This window comes from Narcine bancroftii, chromosome 1 (assembly GCF_036971445.1).
Source record: "Narcine bancroftii isolate sNarBan1 chromosome 1, sNarBan1.hap1, whole genome shotgun sequence".
NCBI lineage: Eukaryota > Metazoa > Chordata > Chondrichthyes > Torpediniformes > Narcinidae > Narcine > Narcine bancroftii.
This window is the reverse complement of record NC_091469.1, coordinates 5,089,174-5,113,146: the sequence shown is the minus strand read 5'-3', so window position 1 is coordinate 5,113,146 and position 23,973 is coordinate 5,089,174. Positions and strand designations below refer to the sequence as shown.

Genomic DNA, 23,973 nt, shown 5'->3' with positions numbered 1-23,973 from the left:
CTTCCAATATTGTAAACACAAAATCCAGTCCAGGTTCCATCACTTCCCCTTGAGGCCTATCTTCTCTGGTCCCAGTCCCCATATATTCTTCCTGTGTTGGTTCCAATACCGCTGGGCTCTCTTCCTCTTATGACATGATGATTCCTCTTCCAGTGTGGCTGCAGGTCTGGATACACGTTGACAGCGTGCCGACCTCGTGAGCCCGCTGTCTTTCAGGTTCCCACACAGCCCACACCTTCTCTAATAATTTCCGAACTCACGACGCACCGCGCATGCCCAAAAGAGTCATCGACCACTCAGGTGCGTCCTCCAATGCTACACTGCGCATCCCTAGACCACCAGGCACTACTGCGGGCTCACGTGTCTGTCCCTGCTCGGCTGATCCGCCTATGCGCCCAAGCTCATGGGGGCACAGGTTAGGGCTGGCCAAGCTCATCACAGAATCGGCGCCATCTTGCGGACACGCAATCGATGCTGGCATAATACTCAGCCGAACAGGGGTCTTTTGAGGCTTGGGAGCTCCAGTCAATGACTCTGTGGCTTCAACTTGGTAGGTAGGCCTCAATTCTTCAACACTTTTATCAGGTCATTTCTTTTGTAACTGAGTTTTTGATTTCTTCACATTTGTAGCCATTTCAATCCTCCACTATTCCAAAGTCTGTAAATACAATTTTTAACCACTTTTACAACTTTTAAAATCGGGTATTTATAAGTCTAACTGGGGAAACCCTCTACGCCATCTTGCCACACCCCCCCGATCCTGTTCTTGAAGTCACATATTTATGCAGCAAGATCAGGTAAGTAGGACAGTGAAGTCTAGGAACTTGATGGAGGATGACTCAACGATGATAGTCTATTGAATGTCTAGGAATGTCTCTTGTTGGAGATTGTCATATCCTGACACGCATATGCCATGAACAGTAATGTAACCAAAACCCTCCATCACTTTTCTGATAACTATAGAAACTGGATAGTTAATCAGCATGGATAAATTCTGTCTTTATACACAGATGTGCATAGTCAATTTTATACATCATTTGCCATGTTGTAGTCACATGGTTAATTCTGGAACATCTTCAAGACCATCGCTGGTTCTGTAACCTTTGCTTATTTTTGTCCACTATAGTGAATAGTCTTGTGATGCAGCCAGTTGGATAGGGCATTTGAAGATATGTTCACTAACCTTGGCCAGGCAGCTGAAATCTTTGAACATTTTGACACAGTATATCCAGGTTGCACTCTTTCCACTCAGGTCCACAGCTGCCTCCACAGCTATTTTAATTTGTGCATGGAAGAGCTACTACACCTGCACTCACCTATGTCCTGTCACCTTCACTACTGCATTATTTTAAGAGGGAAAGCTGGGTTTAATTAGGGTAAGACATCTTGAATTGCTGCTGAGTACTCGCAATGTTGCCTCATTTCTTGTGAGCCAATCAACAACACAGCTGGTTGAAATCAGGATAATCTGTAGGCAGCACATATTGCTTGTGTGGCTTGCTTGCTTTTGAACAGATCTAGGCTAATTGCATGTTGCAACCTCGGCACACACTTTCCTGCACTATCCAACTGAGCTCTGTCTTTTTTTTAAATACATTTTGAATCTCGGATAAATTAAGTCCACCGTAACATAGACAATAGTATGTCATTCTGTTTGGCTATTTAAAGTCAGTGACTTCAAACAGTTCCACCTTGTACCACTCATACCACAGCTTTTGATGCATGAAATGCCCAGTTAGTCTTATTCAAGCTTTTTTGTTACATTCACCAGCATTTTTACCATCCACAAAACAATCTGGACAACTGTTTCATAACTAGCTGCTGTATGTTTTAATGTGCTCTACTATGGAGGAAAGAGTTATGACTAAAAATACAAATTAAAATCAATCAATTGAAACAAAACAGAAAATAACACCATTATGACATATCTGGATAAAAGGAATTTTTCATGGATGTTTTGCAACATGCATTTTTACCACACACATACAAATAAAATCACTTAGGACATATTACTAATTATCTAGTAAAATAGCTGATCTGTCTCAGCTGAGCTGTTGTGAGCAAAACAACATGTACAAGGCTAGGCAGTGTCCAAGAAGTAAGGAAAATCATCATGTAAAGATGGATAAATATTCTAGTTGGCTTGATTAACTTTGAGGAGGAACCTCCCTAAGAAGAGATTAAACTGGAGGACAGTAATCACAAATGAGTTACTACTTGGATGTAAATAAAGTGAACTCGATGAGTCTAATGGTAAGGGAGGGGAGTGAAACTGGGGTAGTGTTGGAAAGAAAGGGTATGTAAGAGGATTTGATGATTTATAAGAAGGGAGAAGAAACAGAAGGCTGCAGGTTCCCTGAAAATGGATGATTCCATATTCATGCCTGGGTTATAGCCTACCCAGATGGATTATGAGGTGCTGCTTCTCTCATTTGCATTTGGCCTCACTCTGACACTGGAGGAGACCAAGGACAAATAGATGGATGTAGGAGTTGGGAGGAAAACTATAGGGCCATTAGTCATCATTTAGATGTAACTCAGCCATCCAGATTGACAACTAATTTAATATAAACTTGACTTTCTACTTCTTCAAACACAATAGCATGCTTACCCAATATGGCTCTCAATGGAGAAAACATTTTGTTACTCAAAGTACTCTGTTGATGCATCTCTGTATCCCGCATAGATGCTGCTTGACTTTCGGATTGGTTTTACTTTTACTGACTTCAAAATCTTTTTGGTTTGTCAGATAGAACACCCAGTTGATGATGTTTTGTAAGCTAATAATTTAAAGAAATAAGGAGTCATCACAACTATGTTCCTAAGGTTCCTAGGCCCAACCATCTTCAGCTGCTTCCACAATAACCTTTCTTCATTCATAAACTCATAAGTCGAAGTGTTCACTGATAACAGCACAATGTTCATCACTTCTCACAATTCTTCAAGCGATGAAGAGGCAATCCCAAATACAGCAAGATTGGAAAAAACATGCAAGAGAAAATCCAGCTGTCATCCCTTGACATTCAATGCAATACCATTCTGCATTCTCCATCCGCACTATCAATATCCTGGGGCTTACCACCGACCAGAAACAGATCCAGAGTAACCAATGTGGCTACAAGAGCAGGTCAGAGACCAGGAATGTAGCTAGTGACTCTCCTCCTTACTCTTCAAAGCCTGTTCACCATCTACAAGGTTGAAATCAGAAGTGTGATGGAAATTCGGTTCACTTGCCTGGATGAGTGCAATTTCAACAACACTTAAGAAGTTTGACACCAGACAGGACACAGCAGCCCACTTGATAGGGACCCATCCACAACCATTTACTCATTCCACCACTGACTCACAGTAGCACCAGTGTTTACCATCTACAGGATGTACTGTAGCTATTCACTAAGACTTCTAGACTTACAAACCCATGACCTCTACCAGCTGGAAGGACAAGGACCTCAAAAAAATGTGACCACCACCAGCCACACAACATGCCGACTTGGAAATACATCACCATTCCTTCACAGTGCTGGGACAATGCCCTGGAACTCCCTCCCTAACAGAATCATGAGTACACCCACACATCAGGACTGTAGCAGTTCAAGAAGGCAGCTGACCGTCAAGGGCAATTAAGAACGAGCAATAGACTGGATCAGCTTACAAAGCTCACATCCTTGAATTATTTTTTTAAAAAGGCAATGATCCAATATTTTACCTTTTGCATATTTTCATGTCTTTTTATTGTTTTCTAACAACTCAGTCCAGAGGAATAACAAGCTTTGTATTGTCTCACAGCATTATTCCAAAGGAAATTATAATGTGAAACAAGAAAGTCTGCAGATACTGTGATTGTTGTAAATACACAAAAGTACTGGGGAAACTCAGCAGGTCCTGCAAGGTCTATCGGAGGCAAAGATACATATATCACATATACTTTTCAGGCCTGAGCCCTTCATCAAAGTATGAGCAAAAAGAAGGGTGCCCCTTCTTCCCTCCTTCCTCTAACTTTTTATTCAGGCACCTGCCTGCTTTTTGTTCATACCTTGATGAAGGGCTCAGGCCCAAAACATTATTTATATATCTTTTCCTCCTCTGGACGCTGCGAGACCTGCTGACTTTCTGGTGCACTATTGAGTATTTACTACCAAAGTTATAATGCTCGTACTAAAATCTTTGTCAATTCACATTCATATTGCTCATAACTTACCACTTGCAGGGAGATTTCTTTGTGATCAAAGTCGTCATAAATCCTTTATCAAACAATGTTTTGATTCCCTCTCCTTGGCAAGGAACCAGCAGATAACAGGTGAAGAATCACATGGTGAATCTTTGTTTTGTTAAAATATCTAGGCGGAACCTCCTTTGCTATCAACTACTTCAGCAGTTCATTGAACAGAATATTTAATTACAGATTCATTTTGTGCCTCTTTATTATCTTACCCCAAAGAGCATCAATGTAAATTGTGGCATTGTGCAATAGTATAAAATAGATGATAATACTAATTCCACAAGGAAATAAAAAATTGGCAGTTAAAATGTACTGTCAAATCACTGGAGTGTGTTTTCCACAACAATGTCAAGATCTGCCCCATCAAAGTGTAAAAATGAACCATTTGAAAAGGACATCCAAGGTCTCAAGAATATAAGCTGTGACCTAGAGCAAGTTCCAAATCTTAATTTCAGTCATTTAAAAAAAAATTCCCTTCAACCTCTTGCCCAAGCCAAACCTGTTACACCTTTCATTTTGATGAACCAGTGACCTAATTGTTCTATGATAAAATAACAGCAGCACTGTTACTTGAGTTAATGCCTCTGCCAATTGGAATATAAGTGACTCGGAAATTTGGGGACCTACCAAGTTGTTCAGGTAGAACAGGAGATGAAAGGTATTCAGATGGTGTAGCTAAAACCTTTGTGCCAAAAGAAGTCTGACGTTAGCAGTATTTGTAACAAGTCCCCTCAAATGTCAATTTTTTCAATGTTGAGCAGATTCATCCGAGAGGAAAGCAACCAGTCTACTCTAAGATCCATGATACTTTTCATCCATTTTCTATCCCAAGATCTTCAGTTTCTGGAATTTTCTCTGCTGAATCCTCAATAGTGGTGGTAGTAGACAAATGTCCTTTCATTGTAGTTTTTTCCATCATGCACGATGCACAAGACCTATTTTATCATACAGAATGTTTTGGCCTTAATAATAGACAACTTCTTATTTTGTCATCAGCTTTCTTTAAATGCAAATATTCAATTTCTTCTAATAAAATTTGCTGTCAAGTCCTAGCTTGGCACAATGTCCTTATCTCAGAGATTACAGGTTCAAGCCCCACTTCAGGATGTAAACTTCCCAGGTCAGCACTTCTCAATTAAAGAACAGAAGACTTGTCTATTCTCTGGTCATACCAAGGTCCTACAAAGGAAAATGAGATAAATGACCAATTTTCCATTTTACCAATAGGAAAATTGGCTCTTAAATTATAGTCATGTTTAGTAGTCAGTGACATACATTTTAGTGAGTCAGAAGCAATTCTCTACATGGGAAATGAAAGGCAACTGATGTTTAAGGTCAATCAAAGATAATGGAGGTAGCCATAAGAGATGAAAATCCATCAAAAACAAAGATTAAATCTACATTTTTATTAACCCTCACTTTCCTGGCTGATCTTCAGTCACCAAAAGAAAATAAATATTCCATAACACCTGATATCAAGGGTTCATTAACAAGGCTAATGCTTCTAGAGTCTTTGAATATCAGAAAGTTTTCTGTATTGTCATCAAATGATCTTGAAAATTACACGAGTTTTTTTTAATTTTGCTGATATGGTTCCAAAGTCAAGTCAGGTGGAATTAGAATAATGAATTATATTTATTAAAAAATAGAAAATGCTGCAAACACCAAGCACATGAGGCAGAAACTGTGGAGAGAGAAAGTTAACATTTCAAGTCAAAGACATCTCTATTTTTATTTCAGATTTCCAACAAATACTATTTTTGAGACGCATTTCCACCAAATTACCTAGTTAATAGTATAAAAACTCAAGGCCGATCAGATTTTCAGAACATTTCAAACTCCTTTACATTTAATTGGATACTAAAGTGTATTTACTATTGATGAGTAGCTATTTACTCATAGGAAGTACAAAAGTCACAAGGAAATATACCTAACTAATCTAGCTGTTTCATTGGTAATGATGAAGGAGCAGAAACTCTTGACCACTATTAGAAGAAAAACAGATATTTAAATATAACACTCTCAAAGTAGCGGTTAATCTGTCTGAGGAAGAAATACTAAATAATGATAAAGAACAGAGGAAAAATGCAGTAATACTAAGCAAATCACACTGATCCATTTAAAGTTTAGTACAGTCCAACAGGAGCAAAACCTCTTATATAAACCCAACACATTGGAATCAGAATCCAGCCCATCCTTGTAAGCATCCTGATTGGTATTTGGTACTTAAAGTTCAAACTCTGAAATTGCTTCCCCTAAATATCATTTCATTATTACCTTCCTTTAAAATCCTTCTCAAAAGATATTCCTTAGGCTTTCTCTCCTGTGGGAGACTCTTCCCATTGGAATATCTAAAACAACAAGGTGTGCTGCTTTTTGATATCTACTATATTCTGCTTTAAGAAAACCTCCAACAATGTAAGTTGATAAGATTCCTTCCATAGATCTCAAAATATTCTTGAGCTGACAATAAAGAAAAAAGACTCATAATAGCATTTTATGTAAATTATTTTGCCCAAAAGTGCCTTATCACCAATGAAATAGTTTTATTGGTGTAAACATTTATAAAATATTTGAAAAATGACAACCAATTTCCACAGACTGAACTCTTACCATCAGCAGTATGGTCGTGACCAGATTTATGCATTTGTAGTGAGGTCATGGACCACACTTGTCAAGACACCACAAAAATTTCCTCTGGTCTTTAAACATTGCTGAATATTGGAAAAAAAATAGTTGGACTTCCCATTGCTTCATTTTTCATGACTGCAATCAAATAGGTGAGTATCTAACCTTGAGCACCCAACCAAGGAAGTGCTGAACAGAGGACAGGGTTTTTCCAAGAAGAGAGGAAAACTCAGTCATCAATCACCCTGAGCAGTCAGATAACCAATTTATGAGACTTCAGAAAGCTTTGGGAGCAGATTATACCCCTTCCGTTAGCTGTAAATTAATGCATTCCATAAGCATGTTCCAGGGACGTACACATTTTTTTTCTTTGCTATGATATTATACAGGTGTTGGCCACAAATTTACTTTCATTTGTTAGAAAACTTTGCATAACCCATACTGGTAATATTTATAAAATAAGACTCATAAGAACTTGAAGAAACAGGAGCAAGAGTGGGGTACATGGCTCCTTGAGCCTGCTCCATCAATCCATAATATTTTGGCTTATCATATCTTTGACCCCAATTTCATTTTCCTGCATGATTTCCACTCTCCTATTCCCTCACAATCTGATAAATTTCTATACCTCAGCTTTGGATATCCTTAATGATTCAAGATTCACAGCCTTCTGAAGGAAGAAATTTCCCCATCTCAATCTTGAGTGATCGCCCCTTTATCCTAAGATTATGCTTCTTATTCCATGAATTGAAAGAACTTCACAGCAAGTCAGATGGTATTCGTGGAGAATAGAACTGAGTTAACACTTCAATTCAATTACATTTTACAAACTCCAATCAAAGGCTTTCCTCCCTCTACTCCCCAACTACTCTGCGACTTAAAAAATGTTTGATTTCTAACTTTCCCTGATTTTAATGAATGGTCATTATTTTGAACATTAACTCTACATTTCTCTCCTCAAATGCCTACTGGCCTGCTGAGAATATTGAACATTTTTTAGTCATAATTCAGACTTCCACAGTTCTATAGAGACTTAATTCTACATATAGACAGGGAAAACCAGTCTGGAGCCTAAATTCATGGAATATTTAAAAAAATATGTATTCAGAAAGGGGCAGTTAGTGAACAGTGATCATAATATGACAGAATTTTATATAGAAATTAAAAGTGATTTAGTTCAAAGTATCTTAAAGCAGTGGCAGGGTCTGAATGACACAATATGCTACAAAACTAAATCTGGTGCAGCAGGAGACAGCAAAACTTCACTCCCAGATGAACTTAATGCCTTCTATGTCTGATCTGACCACCAGAAAAAGGAAGAGCTACTGTGTATCCCCATGTTCCCTGATGATCCTCTACTGTCAGTATTCAAGGATGAGTGAATCCAAAGAAAGCATCTGATCTGGACAGAGTACCTGGCCGAATTCCGAAAATCTGTGCTGATCAACATGCCAATCTTCAACATCTCACTTCACCCCCACCCACTTCAAACAGGCCTCAATTGCACCTGTTCCCAAGAAGACTGTGGTAATCTGCCAAAATGACTACCAACCAGTGGCACTCACATCCACAGTGATGAAGTGGTTTGAGAGGCTGTTGTTGAAGCATATCAGCTCTTGTCTGAGCAGCGACATGGATCCATTCCAATTTGCCTATCGCAGCAATAGGTCCACAGTAGATCCAACCTCACTGGCTCTACACAAAGTCTGAAACACCTGGAGAGCAAAGATGTTCTCTATCAACTGCAGTTTGGCATTCATTATCACCATCCCTTCAAAACTGATCAGCAAACATCAAGACCTAGGCTTCAATACCTCACTGTGTAATTAGAACCTGGATTTCCTCACCTCCAGAACAGTCAGTGAGGATTGGTAAGAACATATCCATAATCTCCATCAGTACTGGAGCACCACAGAGCTGAGTTCTTGGCCCCCTGCTCTAATCACTTTACACTGAGAACCGTGTGGCTCGGTATGACAATAACAAATTTGCTGACAATATCATGGTAGTCAATTGCATAAAAGGGGATGATGAGTCAGCATACAGGAGGACGATTGAAAACTTGGTTGAATGGTGCACCAACAACAATCTTGCACTCAATGTCACCAAAACCAAAGATTTGATGATGGACTTAACGAGGGGAAAACCAGAGGTGTATGATCCAGTGATCATTGGTGCATCAGAGATGGAGACGGTGAATAAATTTAAATTTCTGGGAGTAACTACTTCAGAGGACCTTTCCTAGCCCCAATGTCATTGAGAAGAAAGCACATCAGTGCCTCTACTTTCTCAAGTTCTTGCAGAGGTTTGGTATGACATCAAAAACCTTAGCAAACATTTATAGATGTGTAGTGGAAAGTATGCTGAATGGTTGCAACATAGCCAAGTTTTGAGGCCACCAATACCTCTGAGGAGAAAGTCCTGCAAAAGGTAGAGGACATCACAGGCAACACTCTCCCCACTATTGAGAAAATCTACATGGAATGCTGCACTAGAGAGCAGAAGGAATCATCAAGAACCCACACCACCAAGGACATGCTCTGTTCTCACTGCTTCCAAAGAGGTAGAGGTATATCCAAAGAGGTATAGGACCATAAGACTTGTACCACCAGGTTCAGGAACAATTTCTACCCCTTCACCATCAGACTCCTGAACAACCGACTCAGTCAGAGACTCATTTAAGGACTCTTACATTATTTATTATTGAATATTTATTTTGCATTTCCTTCTTGTTTTCATTTCTCTCTTCTATATATACACATCTTTTCTCGAGTACAGTGTTTTTTGTACTACCGATAAGTAGAAACTCTGCCTGATCCACAGGAAAAAGAATCTCGGGTGCTATGTAATGTCATGCATGTACTCTGACAATAAATCTGAACATTGAAATCTGAATAAAGAAAATTATAAAAGTATGAGATTTGGGTTTGTAATGCGCGTCGAAAGAACCAAAGACTTGTTGATCCAAACCAAGGCTTTTATTAACTAAAAGACTGGAGCATATCACAAGTAGGTCGACCAGTCCAGAATGACCTGGTCTGGCTAGGAGCAATCCTTTTAAGACCTGCCAGTAGGTGTGGCGACACTCTCAGCTAATCACAGTCATCCTACACTACCATCTGTACATATACACATTGGTGATAGAATCTGTACTAGCACAGGGTTGAATAAGGTAGGTGTGGAAATTATATTCAAAGATTTGATAGTAAACCAGCAATAGCTAACTTTGAAGAATTGGAGCATAGTTTATAATTAAGATATAGATCCCATTTTTCCCACCTGGTTCCATTTTACTTCATTTCCTCTCTTATCTGGTTCCAGCTACCAGCTTCTACCAGCTCATCCCACCTACACCCACACTTCAATGTACCTTTAATTTTCTCTTCCCTTCCCTTTTCCCCCCAAATCCTGATGCAGGGTTCCAGCCCAAAATTTCAACCTATTTCTTTTGCCTCCACAGTTGCTGCTTAACTCACTATTTTCTTTGAGCAGTTTTGTCTAATGATAATAGATCATACAAACTGCCCCTAAATTCTTCAAAATTTAGAACAATGAGGGGTGGTATCATTCATACAAATTCTAATGGTGCTTGACAGGGAGTTGATGCTGTGTGTCCCCTGGCTGGTGGGTCGAGAATCAGGTTAAGGTTCAGATTCCTTTGTTGTCATGTATACGATGAACAAAATTTGTTTAATTTTGTTTGCTTGTAAAGGCACACAAAAGGGTGGCACTAGTCCAGCATCCTTCCCAGGAAGAGAAACAAAAGAGAGTACCTTCATAGACATCAAATGTCCATGGATCTCATTGCTTCCTCGGATACTACTGCCTCCTACACTGCTGTAGCCTCTGTAGCCACACATCCTCCTGACCATTCCAATGGTGAACCTGAACTCCAGGCTCACGGTTTCAAGATAAAGTTCATCCTTTCAGATATTTCTTCACTACGAGGTAGCAAATCTTTGGAATTCTCTTCCCAAGAGGGCACTGAATAGATTCAAGAAAGATGGATATCTGATCATGGTTACTACCAGACTTGACAAAGGGTCCTAAGCTGAAACAGTGACTGACCATTTTTCTTTATGGATGCTGCCTTACCTGCTGAGTGTCTCCAGTTTCTCTTTGTTTGCTTATATTCAAGAAAGGGATTGGTTTGATTTGATTGATTGATTGATTTTGATTTTCAGGAATCAAGGTTGTATGAAGTTAATGCAGGAATCAGCCATGATCTTATTGCAGAGAAGGCACAAGGGACCAAATGTAGTGCACGTCGAAAGAACCAAAGACTCGTTGATCCAAACCAAGGCTTTTATTAACTAAAAGACTGGAGCATATCACAAGTAGGTCGACCAGTCCAGAATGACCTGGTCTGGTTAGGAGCAATCCTTTAAGACCTGCCAGTAGGCGTGGTGACACTCTCAGCCAAATCACAGTCATCCTACCCGACCCTCTGTACATATACACATTGGTGATAGAATCTGTACTCTCACACCCAATTGCCATCTTCACTTTCTATTTGTTCAGTTCTGCAGATTTTTTTTTTCCTTTCTATCTCATAGCATCTACTCTGTCACGACTCAACAGAATAAGATCATTTCTTATCCTTCTTAATTCCAGAGTATTGACCCATTCTGATCATTTATATTTGTGGAAAAAGTTTCTATACACTCAGCTTCAAATGTACAATTGAAAAAAAAATCACTGGATGGATATCCATCCTATACCCTGGCAAACTATTCACAATCATCTTACTCAAGACCTATTTCTGCCTTTTAAATTAGATCTCCTTCCTGTATCTCCTGAACTGAAAATAATGTTCTCTATACAATTTTCTCTTGTTCTTTTTAAGCTGCAAATGTATCAGCTTAAGTATGGCTTCTCTTCTTCAATCCGCAATGTGTAAAAGTTAAACATCGAACTGACACAATTAATGCTCCTAAACCAAGCAGATCGGATCTGAAAATCCAGGGTTATTTCCTCTACATAGCTTATCTTTTTCCTGATACTTAAACTGTGATGAATTTTCCATTTGTCTTCTATCTTCAAGTTTATGAAACCCCAGCTTCATTCTAACTCATGGTTCCTTCTGATTTATCTTGATATCCCTTAATTATTTTAAAATTTTGATTATGTATTGAACTATGAAGTCTCATCCTTCATCTTTTAAAAAACAAGCTGAATATAATTAAGGGTGATCATGGAAATACACAGAATTAAAGAAGATTCATTTTTTTTGACCTACAAGAAAATAAACAGTGTACCTGCAGTTTGACGCAAACAACATCAGAAACTCACATGTTGATAATAGTGAATGATCCCCAACAATCTCTTACTGCAGTTCGAGATCACATCCATGGAATAGAGGCAATATTAACCCTGTATGTTCTTGCATAAAAAAAAGCACCCAGAATGGGGGAAAAGGGTTCACAAAAACTATACCAATTAAGCTACAAACAACTTTGAAACAAAGAAACTCGCAATCATAAGAGGGAATAGCTAATTTCTTTTTCTCTCTTTGCTCATTTCAAAATGGATAAATGAGGTCTGCTGTCAGTAATATCTCAGCTTACACATTTTTAAATATCCCACTGAGGAACTGGAAATGAATTTAAAAGATTTATGATGTTAGTGAGATTTGATGTCTCAGCAGGTAAACCTACAACTATCAAAACTGAAACACTTTTGCCTCTAGCACAACTATGTTGGTGAGAAGGACACAACCCACGAAAGGACTTTGGTTCAGTTTTCAAGTATTCATTTAGCAAGAACTCAAAATGAACTGCTCTTGATAATTCTGCTTTATGGAGTAAACAAAACATATTAGAAGCAAGAGGATTGTGTTATTTCCTGATCTTGTATCTCCCAAGGTGATGGTTAAATGGGTGGAATAATCACAGCGGGATAAACTCAACTATTCTGTGAGGAGAACATGCCTGATGGCTAAATGGATTTTCTTAGCTTCTTGTTTTCTTTTTCTAACAATGCAATGGTGTGTCTAAGTTGTTGTTAATTAGGTTGTATCTGAAATCCAAAAGAAAAAGAAAATCTGAGAAACCAAAAGTCATTTCCCCATTTAATTCTGTCTGCAATACTTAATCTTAGAGATCAAAGCTGCTTTATTTGGCCATCATACCCACTCTGCCCAATTACACCCAATTGGCCTACAACCCCGGTACGTTTTGAAGAGTGGGAGGAAACCGGAGCCCCTGGAGGAAACCCACGCAGACATGGGGAGATAGTACAAACTCCTTACAGACAGCGCAGGATTCAAACCCCAGTCCTGATTGCTGGCTCTGTAACAGCGTTGCGCTAACCGTGCCGCTCTGTTGTTATCTACTCCAATACTTGCAGTATAACAGTTGTTGATTCAGAATGGATTAGATCCTCTTCATCACCCAGGAAGTAGATTAAATAAATGCTAAAATAAGGAAAATGTTTGAAGACAATCAAGAGATCACATAAGACACATAAGCTGGAATTTGGAGCAAAAAACAATTTGCCAGAGGATCAAGTCTTGATGAACACAGACATACTCTTTCTGTGTTATAGATGTCCTGTTTCTGCATTGTAAATTGTCAGTAATTTTATACAGGATTGCTTATTTCTACCTTTACAGGATTTTATACCTGGTCACCTCTGCCCATTTCATGTCTTAGTTTCCCTTTCTATTTGTGCACTCTATTCATTCTTCAGATAAAGTTGGTACTTTTTTAAAATCATGGATAAGATAAACTGCTTCAGAAACTACAGATACCTTTATAAAATATATTGATATTGGCCACAAAAGTCACAAATACCAGCATTTTGAATCTTTCCTTCATGGATTTATAAAGCCATCAATAAGACATGGAGAGAAAATATTGCATTTTATGTATCCCTTTTCATGTGTCACAGGAAATCCAAAACCCAAAAGCAGTTTACACATGATTAATTACTTTGAATGTAGTCACCCTACCAGCATTACACATGCAGAAAGGTTCCACAAATTAAAATAATAGAAACTTGAAATAAAACGTTTGGTGGTGCTGATGTCAACTGAGATATACTGGCAGACACCATACCAAACCAAATAAATAATCATCTCATTTCTGGGTACAAAGTGGACTCTATTGCAAAGGAATATATCAGGAATTCAGTACATGTAATTCCATGATGGTTATGTTTGATTAACATTGATTTCTCTGTTTTTCATCTCCAATCATAATAATTCCAAGGCTTTTTAATGTGTGAGGATCCTCAATATATGATGGTCAGATTTTTATGCCATTCATTGTTGATACAATTTTCATGCAGATCTTCAGGACTTCTTTTGCCATTTGCTAAATGTTCATTTTTCTCCTGAACAGCCTCAATATTATCAAAACAGATTTCACCATAAAAATTCACTTCACACCTGCGATTTGTAAAGATGACATTCCTGGCTAGTCTGGTCCTCTCCTCCCACATCCTACATGATCTGTATGTCAATAACAGAAAATAAGCAACCATAGAAGCATAGAAAATAGGTGGAGGAGTAGGCCATTTGGCCCTTCAAGCCTACACCGCCATTCATTATGATCATGGCTGATTGGTACCCGGTTCCTGCCTTCTCCCCATAACCCTTGATCCTCTTAGCCACAAGGGCCAAATCTAACCTACTCTTAAATATTGACAGGGAACCGGCCTCAACTACTTCCTGTGGCAAAGAATTCCACACATTTACCACTCTCTGAGAGAAGAAATTTTTCCTCATCTCAGTCCTAAAAAACTTCCCCCTTTTCCTTAAACTATGGCCCCTGGTTCTGTTTTTTTCCCAGCATTGGAAACAACCTTTCTGCATCTAGTCTGTCTAAACCCTTGAGAATTTTATGATCTCCCCCTCCATCTTCTAAATTCCAGAGAATACAAGCCTAGTCTATCCAACCTTTCTTCATATGCAAGCCCCTCCATCCCCGGTATCAGCCTAGTGAACCTTCTCTGCACCCCCTCCAAGGCAAGGATATCCTTCCTCAGATAAGGTGACCAAAACTGCATGCAGTGGTCCAGGTGTGGTCTCTCCAAGGCCCTGTCCAGCTGCAGAAGGATCTCCCTACTCCTGGACTCAAATCCTCTCGCTATGTAGTCCAAATTCCTAGAAAAGGGTCTGTATCATGATTTTATGTAAAGTGTAATCTCCACATGCATCAAGAAACACAAGTTGAGAAAATATAAATTTTGTGCTAATTTATTTACTTTTTTCACATAAATTCCATGAGAGCAATTTATTACACATCTCAAATATTTCCGGAGTCATTGTAAGGGTGAATTTCCACAACCTAAATGGCTATAATGCAAGAGTCACCTGTATACACAATGGTACACACACCTTCAGTTGATGCAGAAGCAAAAAAGGAAGAATTTTCACATCATCTCACATTCCGAGCTACTTCAGGAGCTGATTTTAAACATATTTGAAACCACATGGAGACATTGACCAAAACCTTAATCAAGAAGGTAGATTTTCAGAAGTCTCTTTAAAAAGAGACTGAATGATAAGCTTGTGAAGAAATTCCAGAGTGTGTTGCCTCTGCCTGGGGAGTGGAGGTGGGGGGCACAACTGGCAACGGTAGAGCAACAAAGAGGAATCTACCAAGGGCCAGAGTGAGAACAGAGAAAGTAGAGGGTTGAAGGACAGGAGAAGTTGAAGGAAGGATCAAGACACTGAAAGCTTTGCAAATAAAACAATTCTGTTTCCTAGAGTTTTTTAAAAAGTTATCGAAGTCTTCAGTGCGTAATGTGGCATTTGCTGAGGTTCTTCATCTTGGCCCCAAGCTTCTGATAAACCCAGTTCTATCAGTCATGGGTGCACAAGTAGCAATTCCCTTTAGAATAAAGCATGACTGGAGGCTAAATAGAGGATGACTTTGTAAGCAGGACAAGTTGGATCTACATGATATAACGCAGAGGGCCAACAAGATGGCATCTGTCATTGACCTGTTGTGATGACAGGCAAACTGATGTGATTACAAGTGATTCACTCCATAACCAACCTCTCAAAGCAATTCATCATGGTAGATGTCAGAGAAACTGGCTGATAGTCATTGAGGCACATCGTCTTGCTTTCCTTGGGCTGTGTGGAAGCCCTTGTGAAGTAGGTGGGGATTTCTGACCACTGTTGCAAGAGCCTGTAGCAAAATGACCACAAGTCTCTAGCCAGTTGGTTCACAGAGGTTTTAATGATCAAACCAGGTACCCTCTCTGGCCAGACGCTTTCCAAGGATTCAACTTTTTGAAGCATTTGTTGGCCTCAGCCTCAGTAACTGAGAGCATAGAATCACTGAGTGTTGTGGAAGCTCATGAGCATTCTTGATTGATACCTCTTTCAAAGAAAACACAATAGACAGTGAGCTCATCCAGAAGAGATATAACACAATTGATAACAGTGGTCTGTGTCACCTTATAGGATGGTGTCTGTCTGAGACTCCAGCTTGGTCTGGTATTGTCTATTTACACCAATGCATAAAGAATCTATGATTCTGCATAAAAACAATAAATGATGAGACGTGTACTATAAGTTCAACCTCAGAGCAGTCAAGGACCGTTTCCAGCTGTATTACATCATGTCACGACCCTTCCAGGCTGAAATGGAATAGTCATCTTCTGCCACACAATTCCAACTTAGCCAAATAGATCTTATTTTCCTTTATCAGGAAGCTACGTAAGAAATGGCTTTGAAAGGTTTGCAGACTGCACCATGATGCAGGATGCAGTACTTTGTGATCACTCCGTGTCAACGTAGAAAGCCACTGTGACTAAAACGGACTCCAGATCCTCAAAAGATCAAATGGCATCTGAACATGCGCATCGCTGATCAATGTCTGACATCTTAATAGGAGTCTTAATCCATTCTTTCTGAAGTAGTTCTCTATCACATCTGCATTTGCAACATCACAACAATCAAAAGAAAATTGTCAAACAACTAAGAGCATAAGAAATAGGAACAGGAGTAGGCCATCTGGGCTGTCAATCCTGCTCTGCCATTCAATAAGATCATGGCTGATCTGATCTTTGACTCAACTTCACCCACCTGCCTTTTCCCCATATCCCTTCATTCCTTTTTTATGTAAAAATCTATCTAACTGAACCTTAAATATGTTTAATGAAGTAGCCTCAAATGCTTCACTGGGCAGAGAATTCCACAGATTCACTACTCTCTGAGAAAAACAGCTTTTCTTTATCTCCATGTTAAATCTACTTCCCTGAATCTTGAGGCTGTGTCCCCTAGTTCACCAATGAAAACAATTTTCCTACTTTTATCTTATCTATCCCTTTCTTAATTTTATATGTTTCTATAAAATCTCCTCTCATTTTTCTGAATTTGAATGAGTATCGTTCCAGGCGATTTAGTCTCTCCTCATAGATCAACCCCCTCATCTCCAGGATCAACCAGGTGAACCTCCTCTGGACTACCTCCAAGGCCAGTATATCCTTCCTCTAATAGGGAGACCAGAATTGCACATTGAACTTGAGGTGCGGCCTCACCAGTACCTTGTACAGTTGCAGCATGACCTCCCTGCTCTTGAATTTAATTCCTCTAGCGATGAAGGCCAACATTCCATTTACCTTCTTAATTACCTGTTGTACCTGCAACCCAACCTTTTGCGATTCATGCACAACCACTCCCAAGCCCTTCTACACTACAGCCTGCTGCAGTTTATCACCATTTAAATAACCTGCTCTTCTATTTTTTCTACCAAAGTGGATGACGTCACATTTACTAACATTGTACTCCATCTGCCAGACCTTCGCCCACTCACCTAACTTAACGATATCCTTCTGCAGCCTCTCAATATACTCTGTACAATTTGCTTTTCCACTCAATTTAGTATCATCCGCAAACTAGGCTACACGACATTCTGTCCCCTCTTCCAAATCACCAATGTAAATGGTGAACAGCAGTGGGCCCAGCACTGACCCCTACAGCCCACTTACCACTGTCTGCCAATCAGAAAAAAAACATTTATCCCAACTCTCTGCCTTCGGTCAGTTAACCAATCCTCAATCCATACCAATATACTTCCTCCGACTCCAGATGTATCTTATTGATAAGTCTTTTGTGCAGCATCTTATCAAACACCTTCTGGAAATATACAACATCAACATGTTCCCCTCTATCTACCGCACCCATTATATCCTCAAAAAACTCCAGAAAGTTTGTCAAACAAGACCTACCCTTTCTGAATCCATGCTGCGTCTGCCTGATGGAACCCCTTCATTCTAAATGTCTCGCTATTTCATTCTTAATGACAGCTTCAGAGGGAGTCACATGATGGAGTAGTGGCTGGGTGGGAAAACCAGCCCTCTCCAGAAAAATAGGAAAAAAGTTAGGAAAAAGCAAAGCATAGCAAAACTAGAATATAAGAAATAGAAGATAAAGATACAGAGAAGAGAAAGAAGATGGTTTCAAGAAGGAGAAAGTAAGAACAACTGGAAAAAAAGAAGTAAAAAAGTCGCCGGAGAAGAAAGAAGAAGGCCTTACCTGCATGAAGGAACAGGGCGCTGTGGTGTCGAGGAGCGCCCAACCCTCGAGATCAGTGCCTGCTCTGCGGAGTCATGACCCACCAGCCGGTGCACTACAAAAATGGCTCTTGGAGCCAAACAAAAGTGCGCAATCGTGCATGCGCAATCAAAGAAGAAAGAGGACACCAGCGGGAGGGGGGCTCAGGAGAGGAGCAGGCTGTCACAGAGTGAGCAGCTGAGGGACGCCCGACACCAGGACTCTCAGCTGGAGGGCAAGGAACAACAGACAAGCAGCACAGGAGGGGAGGACCAGCAACAAGAGGCCCATCAAGAAGAGGCCCGACAAAGAGATACAAACAGCTCATCAGGAAAAACAGAAGAGACAAAGACACAAAGAAGAGAAGAAGACACAAACAGATACAGACACAGAAGAGGAAGAAGACCAAGATCTTCATAGAGAAATAGAAGGTAAAACTGATGGACAAAGAGAAATAAAAGGTAAAACTGATGAACAGAATATAGATAAAGTCTTTTTTGAAGAACAAATGCAAAGGTTAGAACTGGTAACGACAGAAATAGGAAAAAGAGTAGAGAATGTGTAAGAGCGGGAAATGACTGTAAATGACAAGAGAAAAATTGGAAGAAAGTGACAAAAAAAATTAAAGAGACACAAGAGTTGTTATCTCAGAAAATTGAAACAACATAAAAACAACATAAAAACAACATAAAAATAGTGGGCCTGAAGGAGGGTGAAGAAGGCAAAGACATGAAGGAATTTATAAAAGGATGGATCCTGAAGGTCCTGGCAAGGACAGAAATGCAGGAAAAAATGGAAATAGAAAGGGCACACAAAGCATTAACTCCAAAACCACAGACACATCAAAAACCAAGATCCATCTTAGTAAAATTTTTGAGATACACGACAAGAGAAAATATACTGGAACGGGCAAGAAATAAAATTAGAGAAGATAATAAACCATTGGAATACAAAGATCAAAAAATATTTTTTTTACCCAGACATAAGTTTTGAACTCTTAAAGAGGAAGAAGGAATTTAATATAGCGAAATCAACTTTATGGAAAAAAGGTTACAAATTCATATTAAGACATCCAGCTGTGCTAAAAATATTTATACCCAGGGAGCAAAACAGACTGTTCTCGGATCCCAAGAAAGCGCCAGAATTCGCAGAATGTTTGCAGGACAGGAGAAGAGATGAAGAGATGTAACAAGAATGAAGAATGGTGATACATATATAAATATATAAAGATGTAAAAACAATGTATATGTAAAGAACTAAAGAGAGAAAAGAGAAGGGAAGGAAGGGAGTAAGGGGGGGATAAAAAGAGAGAGAGCTTTGTTATATGTGTTAAAAAAAGTGTTTTCTGGAGAGGGCTGGATAGAGGGGGAATAACTGTCACTGCAAAATCAGTTGACGCTGCGAACAAGATCACAATCCAAATGAAAAGAGGAGTTGTGGTTGCCCAGCAAGGGATATGGGGCAACTCAGAGAGGGGGAGGGGACATTTGGGGTTAAGGTATTAGAGAAAGTGGGTACTGCAGGAGTACTTTATGTCTTAAATGTGTTGTCGCACATTAAGTGTAATAAGAGAAAACTAAGAAATGAAAATGGGGAAAAGGGGGATGGAGGTGGTGAAGAGGTGGAAAAGAGGTGTATGCAAGATATAAGATGTCCATGTTGAACTATATGACTATAAACATTAATGGAATAAGTAACCAAATTAAAAGGAAGAGGCTACTCAATTTATTGAAGAAGTAAAAAACAGATATAGCATTTGTGCAAGAAACACATCTAACTGAAGCAGAACATAACAAACTAAAGAGAGACTGGGTAGGACACGTAAAGGCAGCATCCTATAACTCAAAAGTTAGAGGTGTAGCCATACTAGTTAACAAAAATGTACCAATCAAAACAGAGGAGAAAATAATAGATCTGGTAGGGAGGTATGCAATGATAAAGTGTCAGATATACTCAGAATTTTGGAATTTGCTCAATATATATATATATATATATATATACGCCTAATGAGGAGGATCAAAAGTTTATGCAGGATATCTTTCTTTTGAAGATTGCAGACACACAAGGAAATATATTGATAGGAAGGGATTTTAACCTTAATTTGGACCCAATGTTGGATAAAACTGGACAAAAGACAAGTAAAAAGAATAAAGTAGCCAAATTTATGGTTAAATCAATGCAGGAAATGAAAATGAATAAATGTATTCCATTGGAAAAAATAACATATAATTTAAAAAATAAAGTCACAATGTTTGAGCTAATTTGGGAAACATACATGGAACATATCAGAGAGAGCTTGCCTATGACCTACATCCCCTAAAATGAGAATGAAAATGGTAAGAAGACAAAATAACTAGATTCGGTGTGTAATAAATAGATGATGCATTTTTCTTGTTTATTTTCCTTTGTGTGAAAATATTGTTTTATGGTTTTATTGTATTGTATGTGTTGAATATTTATGGGTTTTGGAGGGGGGTGGGTAGAGGGGAGGGAGGGAAAGGGGAAAAAAAGGGGAGAAAAGACCACTGTGTAAATTTAATGAGAAACGTTTGTACATATTTTGGTTGATATGGTTCATAGTGTGAAAAATTTAAAAATATTTTTAAAAAATGACAGCTTCAAGCATTTTCCCGACTATAGACGTTAAGCTAACTGGCTGATAGTTACCCATCTTCTGCCTACATCCCTATTTAAAAAGTGGCATGACATTTGCTGTCTTCCATTCTGCCGGGACCTGCTCAGAATCCAGAGAGTTTTTGTAAATGACTACCAATGCATTGACTATAACTCCCGCCATTTGGATGCATTCCATCAGGACCAGGGAACCTGTCTGCTTTCAGTCCTATTAGTTTGCTCATCATTATCTTTTTTGTAACAATTATTTTATTGAGGCCCTCACCTCCCTTTGCATCCCTATCACCACTCTGGCATGCTGGGCGTGTCTTCCACTGTGAAGACTGACACAAAATATTTGTTCAATGCCTTGGCCATTTTCTCAATACTTAATATCAATTTCCCTTTTTCATCTTCCAAGGGACTTTTGTTTGCTCCAGCCACCCTCTTCTGTTTTATATATTTATAAATGTTTTGCTATCTATTTTTATATTTTGTGCTAATTTACCTTCATAATCCTTCTTCCCTTTTGTTATTTCTCGTTTAGTTGACCTTCGTTGCCTTTTAAAGTTTTCCCAATCCTTCTGTTTCCCACTACTCTTGGCTACTTTGTACACATGAACTTTTAATTTTATACTTTCCTTAATTACTAACTTTTGAAGTCTCTGCTGTTGGTTTAAGTGTGCAACTCCAAGCAGATATTTTCACCAACAACATAACTAATGAGGGTATAATAACCGATTAGTAACTCTGTATTCTGTGGCAAGTGACTACTGTAATTATCTGACATTTTATCATTTACATGCAGAAGTTGGCAGCTTAATGGAATACTCTCAACTTTTCAGCTCCAATGACACTTTAGAAGCCAAATATATTCCAGGCAAAGCAACTTAATTGATTGGCATTCCATAAACCAAGCTAAACATTAATTCCCATGATTATTGTGGTTCATTTAAACAATAATTACGGGAATGAATTTGTGTATAATGTACAAAATGCAATGCAAATATTCACCTAGACTACTTTGATAGCATGCCTCTAATCTGTCCTTCTCATGAGTAGATATTACAAGAGCAGCAGGTTCATGGAAATACCATCACTTGGAAGTTCACCTTCAATTCACCATAGCTTTATCATTCTTACATCATAGCTGGTTTTAAATCCTCAAACTCCCCAACGGCATTGTAGGAATATCTTCATTAGAAGGACTGCAACAGTTCAACAAGGCCTTTTGAAAGGGAATTAGGGATGGCCTATGTTGACCTTCCCTGTGTTGCCCACAAATTAAAAAAAAATGAATTTAAAAAGGTCTATATACCTTGAGCAATGAAAGAAAAACCATTAACACTATCAGGATGGGTACATTTGACTACAAGCTATGCACCAAGTATTACTAAAATGGCAAATTAATTGTCTTCTTCAAACCATCTACCTGAATCTGCCAGTCAGAAGAAAATGAGAAGAGCCTTGTAATAACAATGCTCAGGCTTTTCCTTTCTTATAGTAGAAAAGTATTAACATCTCATCTATACTTCTCTCAATGATCCACCTGATATCAGTAACAAATTGGCATGCAAGATTAGTATCATAAACCAATGTCCCAACACTCCAGGCACCTGAGAAATGTATTATAATTGAAATAATTCAACTCTTCCCATCGCCACAATTTCTAGATAGATATGGTGGCGGAGGTTAGACAGAAGGTACATTCTCCAAAAGGATCAGTAAATAGAGAAAGTGGAAGAATGCAGACTCACCTCAATCTGCCGACTCCATAATTTTATTTTAAAGAAAAACATCTTTTCAAGATTTCTTTTAAATGTCATCAAAGTTTAGGAATATCTACAAAAAGAATGGAATAAAATGCATTCAATAAAATTAACAAATAAACTGGATGACTGATTAAAAGGTAACAAGGAAATTGGAAGTCATCAGTCTGTCTTCTGTATCAAAAATTTGCTAGGACTTGAACATAGAATCAAAGAGCATGGAAGCAGACTCTTCAGCCCAACTGATCCATACTGACTAGGTTGTCTACCTAAGCAAGATCCATTTGCCTGCATTTGATCCAAAATCTTCTCATCCTTTTCTATCCATGTACTTGTCAAAGACTGTATTTGCATCTGCCTCTCACACCACCAGTAGTTCATCCACATAATCACCATCCTGTGTGTGAAAAGGGTACCCCTTAGATCCATTTTAATTCTTTCCCCTCTCAACTTAAACCTGTGCCTTTTTGTTTTAATTTTCATACCCTGGAAAAAAAATTATGACTATTTATCTCATCTCTTCCCATCATAATTTTATGTACCTCTATAAGATTAACCCTTAGCCTCCTATCCTCCAGGGAAAAAAGTCCAGCCTATCCCGTCTCTCCTTATAGGTCAAGCCTTCCAGTCCAGGTAACATCCTTGTGAATCTTTCCTGCACATTTTCCAGCTTAATTACATCTTTTCTGTAGCTAGGTGGCCACAACTGCACATAATACTCCAAGTGTAGTTTCACCAATGCCTTCTGCAGAAGAAACATAAAGTCTCTCCTCCTGTACTCAATACCCTGACCTATGAAGTCAAGCATGCCTTTTTAACCATCCTGCCTTCCTGTGTCGCCACTTTCAGGGATCTATGTACCTGTACTGCTTGGTCTCTCTGTTCCACAACATTCTACAGGGCCCTACCTGTACTTTATATGTCCTGCCCTCGTTGACTTACAAAAATGCAACATCTCACACTTGATATTTGATATTTGTTGGCCCACTTTCAAGAGATGTTTGTTATAGTTCAGATGTAAACTTAGATGTTTTGATGCATATAGATATTGTATTCAGAAAATAACACAATGTCTCCCAATCAATAGCAACAAAACAGATTAACTGGACATTGCCTCACTATTTCAAAGACTTTGTCGTGCACAAGTTGGCTTCAGCATCAACTTGCATATAAAGTGGCCATAGTTCAACACTGGAGTTCTTTTGGTTGTCTATAGAAATTTAAAGATAGTC

At 38.8% G+C, this 23,973-nt stretch overlaps 1 long non-coding RNA gene across 1 annotated transcript in view; it reads right to left on the bottom strand.

Annotated features, from left to right (window-relative positions):
- The window catches only part of LOC138754792 (uncharacterized), a 186,578-nt gene that overhangs the window by 143,462 nt on the left and 19,143 nt on the right, over window positions 1-23,973 (bottom strand). Inside the window, exon 2 of the long non-coding RNA XR_011351931.1 lies at window positions 22,730-22,814. This is a non-coding gene — a long non-coding RNA (uncharacterized lncRNA). The remainder of the gene's footprint in view (window positions 1-22,729; window positions 22,815-23,973) is intronic.